Source organism: Hyperoodon ampullatus (assembly GCF_949752795.1).
Source record: "Hyperoodon ampullatus genome assembly, chromosome: 16".
Taxonomy (NCBI): Eukaryota; Metazoa; Chordata; class Mammalia; order Artiodactyla; family Ziphiidae; genus Hyperoodon; species Hyperoodon ampullatus.
Genome location: NC_136929.1, coordinates 37814836 through 37827383, shown reverse-complemented (window position 1 = coordinate 37827383; position 12548 = coordinate 37814836). Strand labels below are relative to the sequence as shown.

At 36.4% G+C, this 12548-nt stretch overlaps 1 protein-coding gene across 4 annotated transcripts in view; it reads right to left on the bottom strand.

Annotated features, from left to right (window-relative positions):
* PCDH9 (protocadherin 9) overlaps positions 1-12548 on the bottom strand; it is a gene marked incomplete at both ends in the record, with an annotated part of 987287 nt that overhangs the window by 609262 nt on the left and 365477 nt on the right. The window lies entirely within an intron of this gene.

Here is a 12548-nt window from a genome sequence, read left to right as displayed (position 1 = left end):
AAGTGGCACTTATATACAGTGGAATATTACTAAACCATAAAAAGGAATGAAATTGAGTTATTTGTAATGAGGTAGATGGAACTAGAGTCTGTCATACAGAGTGAAGTAAGTCAGAAAGAGAAAAACAAATACTATATGCCAACACACATATATGTAATCTAAAAAAATGGTACTGATGAACCTAGTGGTGGGGCAGGAATAAAAACCCACCGATAGACAAATGACTTGAGGACACAGGGGGGAAGGGGAAGCTGGGATGAAGTAGCACTGACACATATACACTACCAAATGTAAAATGGATGGCTAGTGAGAAGCTGCTGCCAGGGAGATCAGTACGATGCTTTGTGATGGCGTAGAGGGATGGGATAGGGAGGGTGGGAGGGAAGCTCAAGAGGGAGGGGATAGGGGATATATGTATGCATATAGCTGATTCAGTTTGTTGTACAGAAGAAACTAACACAACATTGTAAAGCAATTATGCTCCAATAAAGTTAAAAAAATTTTTTTTAAAACTAATATCAACTGTAATACCTATTCTAAGTACTAAACACAGTTAATTTTTTAAAGCTAAATTTGCTTGGGTAGCATGACTATATAATACACCATCAACATACAAATGCAATTATTTAGTATAATATTCATATATTAAATCCTGTTTAACTAGATCCAGAATATTAATGTAAGTTAGTTAAGTAAGGTTAATATGTGATAAGTACAAAAAAGAAAAGAGAAAAATAAAAGGAAAGGAAAGAAGAAAAGAGAAGGAAAGAAAAAACCAACACCAAGTAAAACAATTGCAAATGTGCCTGCCTTTACATCTCTCCTTTTTTATTTGAAAGTAGCAGATAATGTTAATATTTTTCTCTTACTCCACTTGATATTGTTAATTTCTAAGACATATTACAAACATTGAGCCCATTGTATTCACAGCTCTCAGTATGCCTTTGGTTTGGTGGCCCAAGCTCAGGTGCACCCATAGCTTCATCTTTAATGGGGAGGGAGATTACACTTACCTGAAGGACAACTTTTCTAAGGTTATGAATGTGAAATGTAAGACATGCAGTAATCGTTTAATACGTTTTAGTTCTCTTCCCTTACCACACGGTCACTCCTCTCACTCTCCATTTGACAGGTTTTTATTCTATTAAATATGTCTATCAAATGACAATCTGTAATGTTAGTGGAACAAATGATAATTTAACTTTGATGAACTTCTGAATCCAGCAAAGCTTGCCTTATAAATTTATGTAAAATGTCAGAAACATTTCCTTTATCAAGATGGTTTTCCCAATTTTGCTCTATCAATTTATAGCAGTGGTCCATCCTGGGATACCTTTTTTTTTTTTGGCAGTACTCGGGCTTCTCACCGCTGTGGTCTCTCCCATTGTGGAGCACAGGCTCTGGACGAGCAGGCTCAGTGGCCATGGCCCATGGGCCCATCCGCTCTGCGGCATGTGGGATCTTCCCAGACCGGGGCACGAACCCGTGTCCCCTGCATCAGCAGGTGGACTCTCAACTGCTGCGCCACCAGGAAAGCCCATCCTGGGATATCTTAATCAACCATCTGCACCCATGAATTTCACACTTGTAATAACTGCCACATTTCCAAAGTCTGGCAGTTAAAATTCACGTGTTTTAAAACTCACCAATTTCCCTAACTCTTAGAGCTAAGATTTCTATCTGACATTGATTTTCAGATTTCATTGCTACAAAGGAAAAGTCTTATCTTAAAAATTCATACACTAAACACTAGAACATTTTGTAAAAATACTTCAGCTCAAGCATCAAAAACAGTGACAGGGAACAGCTACTCATACTGAGGTGCAGTCTTGTATGAATTCCAATAACTGAGACATTTTCCTACAGATTGCAGAGTATAGACCCTGAGAGCTCTATCTGCTTATATTTTATGCAGTTTCATGGGTAAAGGGAATTGAATATAGTAAAGGGAAATGACAATAAAATTTATAGATCAAAGATGCTTAGTAAGGATAATATGCATTTATGGTATGAAAACAAGGTACACTTATTTTTTTCTTTGCCTCCATTTTAACCATTATGATGTTCTGTGTATCCAGTGACAGAAGGCCTGCCAGGAAGATGAAATTTAAACATGACAGTTAGTTTAAATTACACACCTAATTTGAAATCTAATTTAGGGACTATTTTCTTTGACACTTGCTTGAAAGAAGTGTATGTAGCTTGAGGGTAGTTATTAGATCACTCTAGGATCAGAAAAACTGGATATAATTCTAGTACTTATCTGTACCTAGCTCTGTGACCCAGGGCAAGCTACTCCATATTTTTAGTCTTCAAATTATGCTTCAGTAACATGAATATATAATCTCGATGGTCCCCAACAGTCAAATAGCTGCTGATTTTTTTTTTTTTTTAGCCATTATCACAGAGTAGTTATGCTGAGGTTTCTGAAACCATGTGCTGTGGTTTACTCCATCTTCAGTAACTACTATCTTTGTGAATTTGAGAAGAATTACATAACCTCTGTGTGTCTCAGTTTCCACGTCTGTAAGATGGGAATAATAATAATAGTACTTAGCTAATGGGGTTGTCATTAGAATTAAATGAGCTATATTTTAATAATTGTAATATGAAAATTTCCTCATATCTTAAAGCAGGACACAAATTAAAGAAATCATAAATAAACATTTATTAGAGTTTAATTAACAGCCATTTTTCCATAGTGGTACATGAAATTGTAACATGTTTTATACCCAGTAATAGATTAGATGAAACTTTGTAATACACATAAAGTGCTTAGACTAGTGTTTGGAAAAAAATTGCCCTATAGGTGATATTAACATTTCTCAATAAGTAAGCTGTAATTATTATATCTAAATTAAGAGTGATAAGTTGAGTGATAGTTTAAGTGTGATTAAACTCTTGCTAGTCATATCAGCCTTCATTTTATTTCGTATCTAATGTCATAGTACAGATTTAATAACTTAATTCAATTAATAAATATTAATTGACATAAAATATTACTTCCTACTTCAAAAACAGAATAGTTTTATATAATTAAGTATTTTTATGATAGGTAGAACAAAAGTGCTCTTTTTTATGAAGTAAGGTGATTAAAGAGGGAAAGTATAAATTGTAAGAAAATTGAAAATTAAGAATATACATATGTTTACCAAGTTTAGTCCATTATTCAATATGAAGAAAAACAGCATATTACAGGCACCAACTTTTAGATGATAATTGTCTTTAGTTATAGATTCTTAAGAAAGATTAATATTAGATTAATAACTTTTAAGGAACTTCTTACTAAACCAATTCTCTAGTTATTGGTCTACAGATATTAAGCATTTATACAGAAATTCTGTCTCTCAGAATGCTTTATAGAACTCCAAAGCTGGCATCAGTTCTATTTTCAAGTTTTATTTTATAAGAAAGATCAGAAGAGGAGCTTCAAGATGGTGGAAGAGTAAGACATGAAGATCACTTTCCTCCACACAAATACATCAGAAATACATCTACATGTGAAACAGCTCCTACAGAACACCTACTGAACGCTGGCAGAAGACCTCAGACCTCCCAAATGTCAAGAGACTCCCCATGTACCTGGGTAAGGCAAAAGGAAAAAGAAAAAACAGAGACAAAAGAATAAGGATGGGACCTGCACCAGTGGGAGGGAGCTGTGAAGGAAGAAAGGTTTCCACACACTAGGACGGCCCTTCATGGGCAGAGACTGCGGGTGGTGGAGGGGCGAAGTTTTGGAGCTACAGAGGAGAGCACAGCAGCAGGGGTGCAGAGGGCAAAGCTGAGAGATTCCCGCACAGAGGATCGGTGCTGACCAGCACTCACCAGCCCGAGATGCTTGTCTGCTCACACACCAGGACAGGTGGGGGCTGGGAGCTGAGGCTCCAGCTTCAGTTCCAGGGAGATGACTGGGGTTGGCTGCGTGAACACAGCCTGAAGGGGGCTAGTGCACCATAGCTAGCCAGGAGGGAGTCCAGGAAAAGTTTTGGAAGTGCCAAAGAGCCAAGAGACTTTTTCTTGCCTCTTTGTTTCCTGGTGCGGAAGGATAGGGGATAAAGAGTGCTGCTTAAAGGAGTTCCAGAGATGGGTGTGAGGCGCGGCTATCAGCGCAGTCCCCAGAGACGGGCATGAGACTCTAAGGCTGCTGCTGCAGCCACCAGGAAGCCTGTGGGAAAGCACAGGTCACTATCCACACCTCCCCTCCCGGGAGCCTGTGCAGCGTGCCACTGCCAGGGACCTGTGATCCAGGAACAACTTGCCCAGGAGAACACACAGTGCTCCTCAGGCTGGTGTAACATCACGTCAGCTTCTACCACCACAGGCTCGCCCCGCACTCGGTACCCCTCCCTCCCACCGACCTAAGTGAGCCAGAGTGCCTGAAGCAGCTGCTCCTTTCACCCCATCCTGTCTGAGCAAAGAACAGGCGCCCTCAGGTGACATACACACAGAGGCAGGGCCAAATCCAAAGCCGAATCCCAGGAGTTGTGCGAACAAAGAAGAGAAAGGGAAATCTCTCCCAGCAGCCTCAGGAGCAGCAGATTAAATCTCCAGTCAACTTGATGTACCCTGCATCTGTGGAATACCTGAATATACAATGAATCATCCCAAATTGAGGAGGTGGACTTTGGGAGCAAGGATATATATAATTTTTTCCCCTTTTCTCTTTTTGTGACTGTGTATGTGTATGCGTCTGTGTGTGGTTCTGTTTGTAGAACTTTGCTTTTACCATTTGTCCTAGGGCTCTGTCTGTCCATTTTCTATATTTTTTGTTTTTCTTTTTTTAGTGTAGTTTTCAGTGCTTGTTATCATTGGTGGATTTGTTTTTTGGTTTGGTTGTTCTCTTCTTTCTTTCTTTTTTTTAATTATTCAAAAAATTTTAATAATTATTTTTTTTCTATTTTAATAACTTTTATTTTATTTTATCTTTTTCTTTCTTTCTTTCTTTCTTTCTCCCTTTAATTCTGAGCCGTGTGGATGACAGGGTCTTGGTGCTCCAGGCTGGTATCAGGGCAGTGCCTCTGAAGTGGGAGATCCAAGTTCAGGACATTGGTCCACAAGAGGCATCCCAGCTCCACATAATATCAAATGGCAAAAGACTCCCAGATATCACCATCTCAACACCAAGACCCAGCTTCACTCAACGACCAGCAAGCAACAGTGCTGGATACCCTATGCCAAACAATTAGCAAGACAGGAACACAACCCCATCCATTAGCAGAGAGGCTGCCTAAAATAATAATAAGGCCACAGACACCATAAAACACACCACCAGACGTGGACCTGCTCACCAGAAAGAAAAGATCCAACCTCATAAACAAGAACTCAGGAGCTAGTCCCCTCTACCAGGAAGCCTACACAACCCACTGAACCAACCTGAGCCACTGGGACAGACACTAAAAACAACAAGAACTACGAACCTGCAGCCTGCGAAAAGGAAACCTCACACACAGTAAGTTAAGCAAAATGAGAAGATAAAGAAACACACAGCAGATGAAGGAGCAAGGCAAAAGTGCACCAGACCTAACAAATGAAGAGGAACTATGCAGTCTACCGGAAAAAGAATTCAGAGTAATGATAGTAAAGATGATCCTATATCTTGGAAATCCAATGTAGAAAATACAGGAAACATTTAACAAGGACCTAGAAGAACTAAAGAGCAAACAAGCAATCACGAACAACAAAATAAATGAAATTAAAAATTCTCTAGAAGGGATAAATAACAGAATAAATGAGGCAGAACAGATAAGTGACCTGGAAGATTAAATAATGGAAATAACTTCTGCAGAGCAGTATAAAGAAAAAAAGAATGAAAAGAATTGAGGACAGTCTCAGAGACTTCTGGGACAATATTAAATGCAACAACATTCGAATTATAGGGGTCCCAGAAGAAGAAGAGAAAAAGAAAGGGACTGAGAAAATATTTGAAGACATTAGAGTTGAAAACTTCCCTAACATGGCAAAGGAAATAGTCAATCAACTCTAGGAAGCAAAGAGAGCCACATAGAGGATAAAACCAAGGAGAAACACACCAAGACACATATTAATCAAACTATCAAAAATTAAATACAAAGAAAAAATATGAAAACCATCAAGGGAAAAGCAAAAAATAACATACAATTGAACCCCCATAAGGTTAACAGCTGACCTTTCAGCAGAAACTCTGCAAGCCAGAAGGGAGTGGCAGGACATACTTAAAGTGATGAAAGGAAAAAAACCCTACAACCAAGATTACTCTAACCAGCAAGGATCTCATTCAGATTTGATGGACAAATTAAAACCTTTACAGACAAGCAAAAGCTAAGAATTCAGCACAACCAAACCAGCTTTACAACAAATGCTAAAGGAACTTCTCTAAATAGGAAACACAACAGAAGGAAAAGACCTACAATACAAACCCAAAACAATTAAGAAAATGGTAATAGGAACATACATATTGATAATTACCTTAAATATAAATGGATTAACTGCTCCAACCAAAAGACATAGACTGGCTGAATGGATAGAAAAACAAGACCTGTATATATGCTGTCTACAAGAGACCCACTTCAGTCCTAGGGACACATACAGACTGAAAGTGAGGGGATGGAAAAAGATATTCAATGCAAATGGAAATCAAAAGAAAGCTGGAGTAGCAATTCTCATATCAGACAAAATTGACTTTAAAACAAAGACTATTACAAGAGACAAAAAGGACACTACATAACGATCAAGGGATCAATCCAAGAAGAAGATATAACAGTTGTAAATATTTATGCACCCAACATAGGAACACCTCAATATATAAGGCAAATACTAGCAGTCATAAAAGTGAAAATCAACAGTAACACAATCATAGTAGGGGACTTTAACACCCCACTTTCACCAATGGACAGATCATCCAAAATGAAAATAAAAACGTAAACACAAGCTTTGAATGATACATTAAACAAGATGAACTTAATTGATATTTATAGGACATTCCACCTGAAAACAACAGAATACACTTTCTTCTCAAGTGATCATGGAACATTCTCCAGGATAGATCATCTCTTGGGTCACAAGTCAAGCCTTGGTAAATTTAAGAAAATTGAAATCGTATTAAGTATATTTTCCAACCACAATGCTATAAGACTAGATATCAATTAGAGGGAAAAATCTGTAAAAAAATACAATCACATGGAGGCTAAACAATACACTATGTGATAGCCAAGAGATCACTGAAGAAATCAAAGAGGAAATTAAAAAAATACCTAGAAACAAATGACAATAAAAACAGCACAAACCAAAACCTATGGGGTGCAGCAAAACCAGTTCTAAGAGAGAAGTGTATAGCAATACAATCCTACCTTAAAAAACAAGAAACATCTCAAATAAACAATTTAAACTTACCCCTAAAGCAATCAGAGAAAGAAGAACAGAAAAAAAACCCCAAATTTAGCAGAAGGAAAGAAATCATAAGATCAGATCAGAAATACATGAAAAAGAAATGAAGGAAATGATAGCAAAAATCAATAAAACTAAAAGCTGGTTCTTTGAGAAGATAAACAAAATTGATAAACCATTAGCCAGACTCATCAAGAAAAAAAGGGAGAAGACACAACTCAATAGAATTAGAAACTAAAAAGGAGAAGTAACAACTGACACTGCAGAAATACAAAGGATCATGAGAGATTACTACAAGCAACTGTATGCCAATAAAATGGACAACCTGGAAGAAATGGACAAATTCTTAGAAATGCACAGCTTTCTGAGACTGAACCAGGAAGAAATAGAAAATATGAACAGACCAATCACAAGCACTGAAATTGAAACTATGATTAAATATCTTCCAACAAGCAAAAGACCAGGACCAGATGGCTTCACAGGCAAATTCTATCAAACATTTAGAGAAGAGCTAACACTTATCCTTCTCAAACTCTTCCAAAATATAGCAGAGAGGGGAACACTCCTAAACTCATTCTATGAGGCTAACATCACCCTGATACCAAAACCAGACAAAGATGCCACAAGAAAAGAAAACTACAGACCAATATCACTGATGAACATAGATGCAAAAATCCTCAAGAAAATAATACCAAACAGAATCCAACAGCACGTTAACAGGATCATACACCATGATCAAGTGGGGTTTATCCCAGGAATGCAAGGATTCTTCAGTATACGCAAATCAATCAATGTGATACACCATATAAACAAATTGTAGGAAAAAAACGATATGATCATGTCAATACATGCAGAGAAAGCTTTCGACAAAATTTGACACCCAGTTATTATAAAAGCCCTCCAGAAAGGAGGCATAGAGGGAACTTTCCTCAACATAATAAAGGCCATATATGACAAACCCACAGCCAACATCATCCTCAATGCTGAAAAACTGAAACCATTTCCACTAAGATCAGGAACAATACAAGGATGTCCACTCTCACCAGTATTATTCAACATAGTTTTGGAAGTTTTAGCAACAGCAATTAGAGAAGAAAAAGAAATAAAAGGAATCCAAATCGGAAAAGAAGGAGTAAAGCTGTCACTGTTTGCAGATGACATGATACTATACATAGAGAATACTAAAGATGCTACCAGAAAACTACAGTGCTAATCAATGCATTTGGTAAAGTGACAGAATATGAAATCAACACAAATCTCTTGCATTCTTATACACTAATGATGAAAAACCTGAAAATGAAATTAAGAAGACACTCCCATTTACCATTGCGACAAAAAGAATAAAGTACCTAGAAATAAACCTATGTAAGGAGACAAAAGCCCAGTATGCAGAAAATTATAAGACACTGATGAAAGAAATTAAATATGATACAAATAGATGGAGAGATATGCCATGTTCTTGGATTGGAAGAATCAACATTGTGAAAATGACTCTACTACCCAAAGCAATGTACATATTCAATGCAATCTCTATCAAACTACCACTGGCATTTTTCACAGAACTAGAACAAAAAAAAAATCACAATTTGTATGGAAGCACAAATGACCCTGAATATCCAAAGCAATCTTGAGAACGAAAAACGGAGCTGGAGGAATCAGGCTCCCTGACTTCAGACTATACTACAAAGCTACAGTAATCAGGACAGTATGATTCTGGCACAAAAACAGAAATATAGATCAATGGCAGAGGATAGAAAGCCCAGAGATAAACCCATGCACCTATGGTCACCTTATCTTTGATAAAGAAGGCAAGAATATACAATGGAGAAAAGACAGCCTCTTCAATAAGTGGTGCTGGGAAACCTGGACAGCTACATTTAAAAGAATGAAATTAGAACACTCCCTAACACCATATGCAAAAATAAACTCAAAATGGATTAAAGACCTAAATGTAAGGCCAGATACTATGAAACTCTTAGAGGAAAACATAGGCAGAACACTCTATGACATAAATCACAACAAGATCCTTTTTGACCCACCTCCTAGAGAAATGGAAATAAAACCAAAAATATACAAATGAGACCTAATGAAACTGAAAATCTTTTGCACAGCAAAGGAAACCATAAACAATATGAAGAGACAACCCTCAGAATGGGAGAAAATATTTGCAGATGAAGCAACTGACAAAGGATTAATCTCCAAAATTTACAAGCAGCTTGTGCAGCTCAATATCAATAAAACAAACAACCCAATCCAAAGATGGGCAGAGGACCTAAATAAACACTTCTTCAGAAAAGATATACAGATTGCCAACAAACAGATGAAAGAATGCTCAACGTCACTAATCATTAGAGAAATGCAAATCAAAACTACCATGCGATATCATCTCACTCCGGTCAGAATGGCAATCATCAAAAAATCTACAAACAAGAAATGCTGGAGAGGATGTAGAGAAAAGGATACACTCTTGCACTGTTGGTGGGAATATAAATTAATACAGCCACTATGGAGAACAGTATGGATGTTCCTTAAAAAACTAAAAATAGAACTACCATATGACCCAGCAATCCCACTACTGGGCATATACCCTGAGAAAACCATAATTCAAAAAGAGTCATGCACCACAATGTTCATTGCAGCTCTATTTGCAATAGCCAGGACATGGAAGCAACCTAAGTGTCCAGCGACAGATGAATAGATAAAGAAGTTGTGGCACATATATACAATGGTATATTACTCAGCCATAAAAGGAAACGAAATTGAGTTATTTGTAGTGTGGTGGATGGATCTAGAGTCTGTCATACATAGTGAAGTAAGTCAGAAAGAGAAAAACAAATATTGTATGTTAACACATATATATGGAATCTAAAAAAAAAATGGTCATGAAGAACTTAGGGGCAAGATGGGAGTAAAGATGCAGACCTACTAGAGAATGGACTTGAGGTCAAGGAGAGGGGGAAGGGTAAGCTGGGACAAAGTGAGAGAGAGGTAGTGTATATATGGACATATAAACACTACCAAATGTAAAGTAGATATCTAGTGGGAAGCAGTCGCATAGCACAGAGAGATCAGCTCGGTGCTTTGTGACCTGCTAGAAGAGTTGGATGAGGAGGGTGAGAGGGAGGGAGACGCAAGAGGGAAGAGATATGGGTATATATGTATATGTATAACTGATTCACTTTGTTATAAAGAAGAAACTAACACACTATAGTAAAGCAATTATACTCCAATAAAAACGTTAAAAAAATCAGATATTGTCGTTCTGCCTTAAAAAAATGTGTACTTAAGAAATTAGGCATGTTGTTTTCACAAGCAATACACACATAAGGAGCTTGAAACTCATCTGGCACAGAGGACATGCTACAAAAGTGTCAGTTTTCTAAATCATTATCTTTTATGGTATCATAGACCCCTAGAGAGATATAGGACCTAAGAGATAACTTACTTTGAAACCACTCAGACTACAATTGGTCTGGAGTATACATGATGGTTAAATGAGAATTTGTGAGATAAAAGTTTTCTAAAGTATTTTCTTTCTTTCCTTTGTTTATGAACATAACACAGCAGATTTATTTTCACTATTTTTTGGTGATTGGAGTCATAATATAAATTGACATTGTAACTCTTAGTATCAGTTTTTCTTGTCAATATTCCCTTGAACTTTAGTCTAATAAACTCTGTACACAGTGTGTTCCTATGCTTTGAGACTTATAAAATATCTAGGGAAGAAAAATATCTGGTTAATAGAAAATTATTTTAATTACAGCTCATTTAAATTCCTTAGAAAAAATAAGAAAATCTTCAGCTAACTATTTCCATATTCTACCCTCTTGGGTAATCCAAGAGGTCTCTCGGGAGTATGGGTTGTTTACTCAAAAGATACAGACATGAAAATGTTATATAAATGAGTATAATTCTTAGGAATTTGAAATCAACTTGGATTTCAATGGCTTTCAGAACATTCTGGATGGGCTTTTTAAAGATTTGCATGAGTGTTTATGAATGAAACATTTATTTCTTCCATAGAATAAGGGTTGTGTTATTATTGAATGGAATAAGGGTGAGTAATGGCACACACTCCTGTGTTCTAGACACTTGATACATACATAGTGATGATGAACAATCAAAGGGTTAAAAATTACAGTTCTTCTCTCAACTTTCAAGTGATTAAGATTTTGGAGAGATAAAGATAAAGAAAATTAAAGCAAAGCAGGAAGAAGACTATATGCTGTAGTTTAGAAGGATGTTTCTAAATAGCTTTACACAAAGGAAAAGAAAAATAAGAAAATGAAAGGATACATGGAGGAAATATTAGGGGATAAGCTGCCCCAAATGTCACTTTATTCTTTTTTCACCTCAGTTAATGGTATGTCCAAAAAAAGAAGTTGCCTACTCAATCAAATTTCTATGAATCAAAGTAATTTCTCTGACCTACATTACACCCGGAACTTTGAAAAGGATCGATTCCTTTAGTTGGCAAAAACAGTTTACTGTTAATAATAATCAAAACATTTTCAGTATCTTTAAAGAAATGTGGGGGGGAAACCTAACTTCAATGAGAAAATAGAAAACACATGAACACACCAGCACACACACGTACATATGTACCCATATACATAATCTATCTATCCATCATCTTTTTACAATCTATGTTATGACAGTGGACAACAGGTGAAACAAATATGTATGTATTAATACTAGAGTCAATTAGTGAAACACAATTCATTAAAAATATTCATCTTTTATTGCACAATGTGAACATATTTAGCATTATTAAACTCTACACTTAAAATGATTAAAATAGTAAATTTCATGTTATGTGTTTTAAATCACAATCTTTTTTAAATGAAAAATAATATATTCCTACATCCAGCCATATTAGAATAATTGGTACTGGAATAGCTCTCCTCCCACCAAAAAAAAGAGAAAAAAATATGGATCTTATACAGTGGATGAACCCATTAAGAAAAAAGGAAAATGATGATTTTTATTTTAAATTCAAACAAACAGGACACTAAAGGATTGAGCTGAGAAAAAGTAGTAGAAAAGATTAATGAAACTCCAATTTAACCTGTTATTAAGTAGCATTGTGTTCTTTGTCTTCCTTGAGTATAGCGGATGAAGCAAATCAATCTTTCAACAAATTGATGTGGGCATTTTTAGCTCAACTAATAAAAATGAATTAA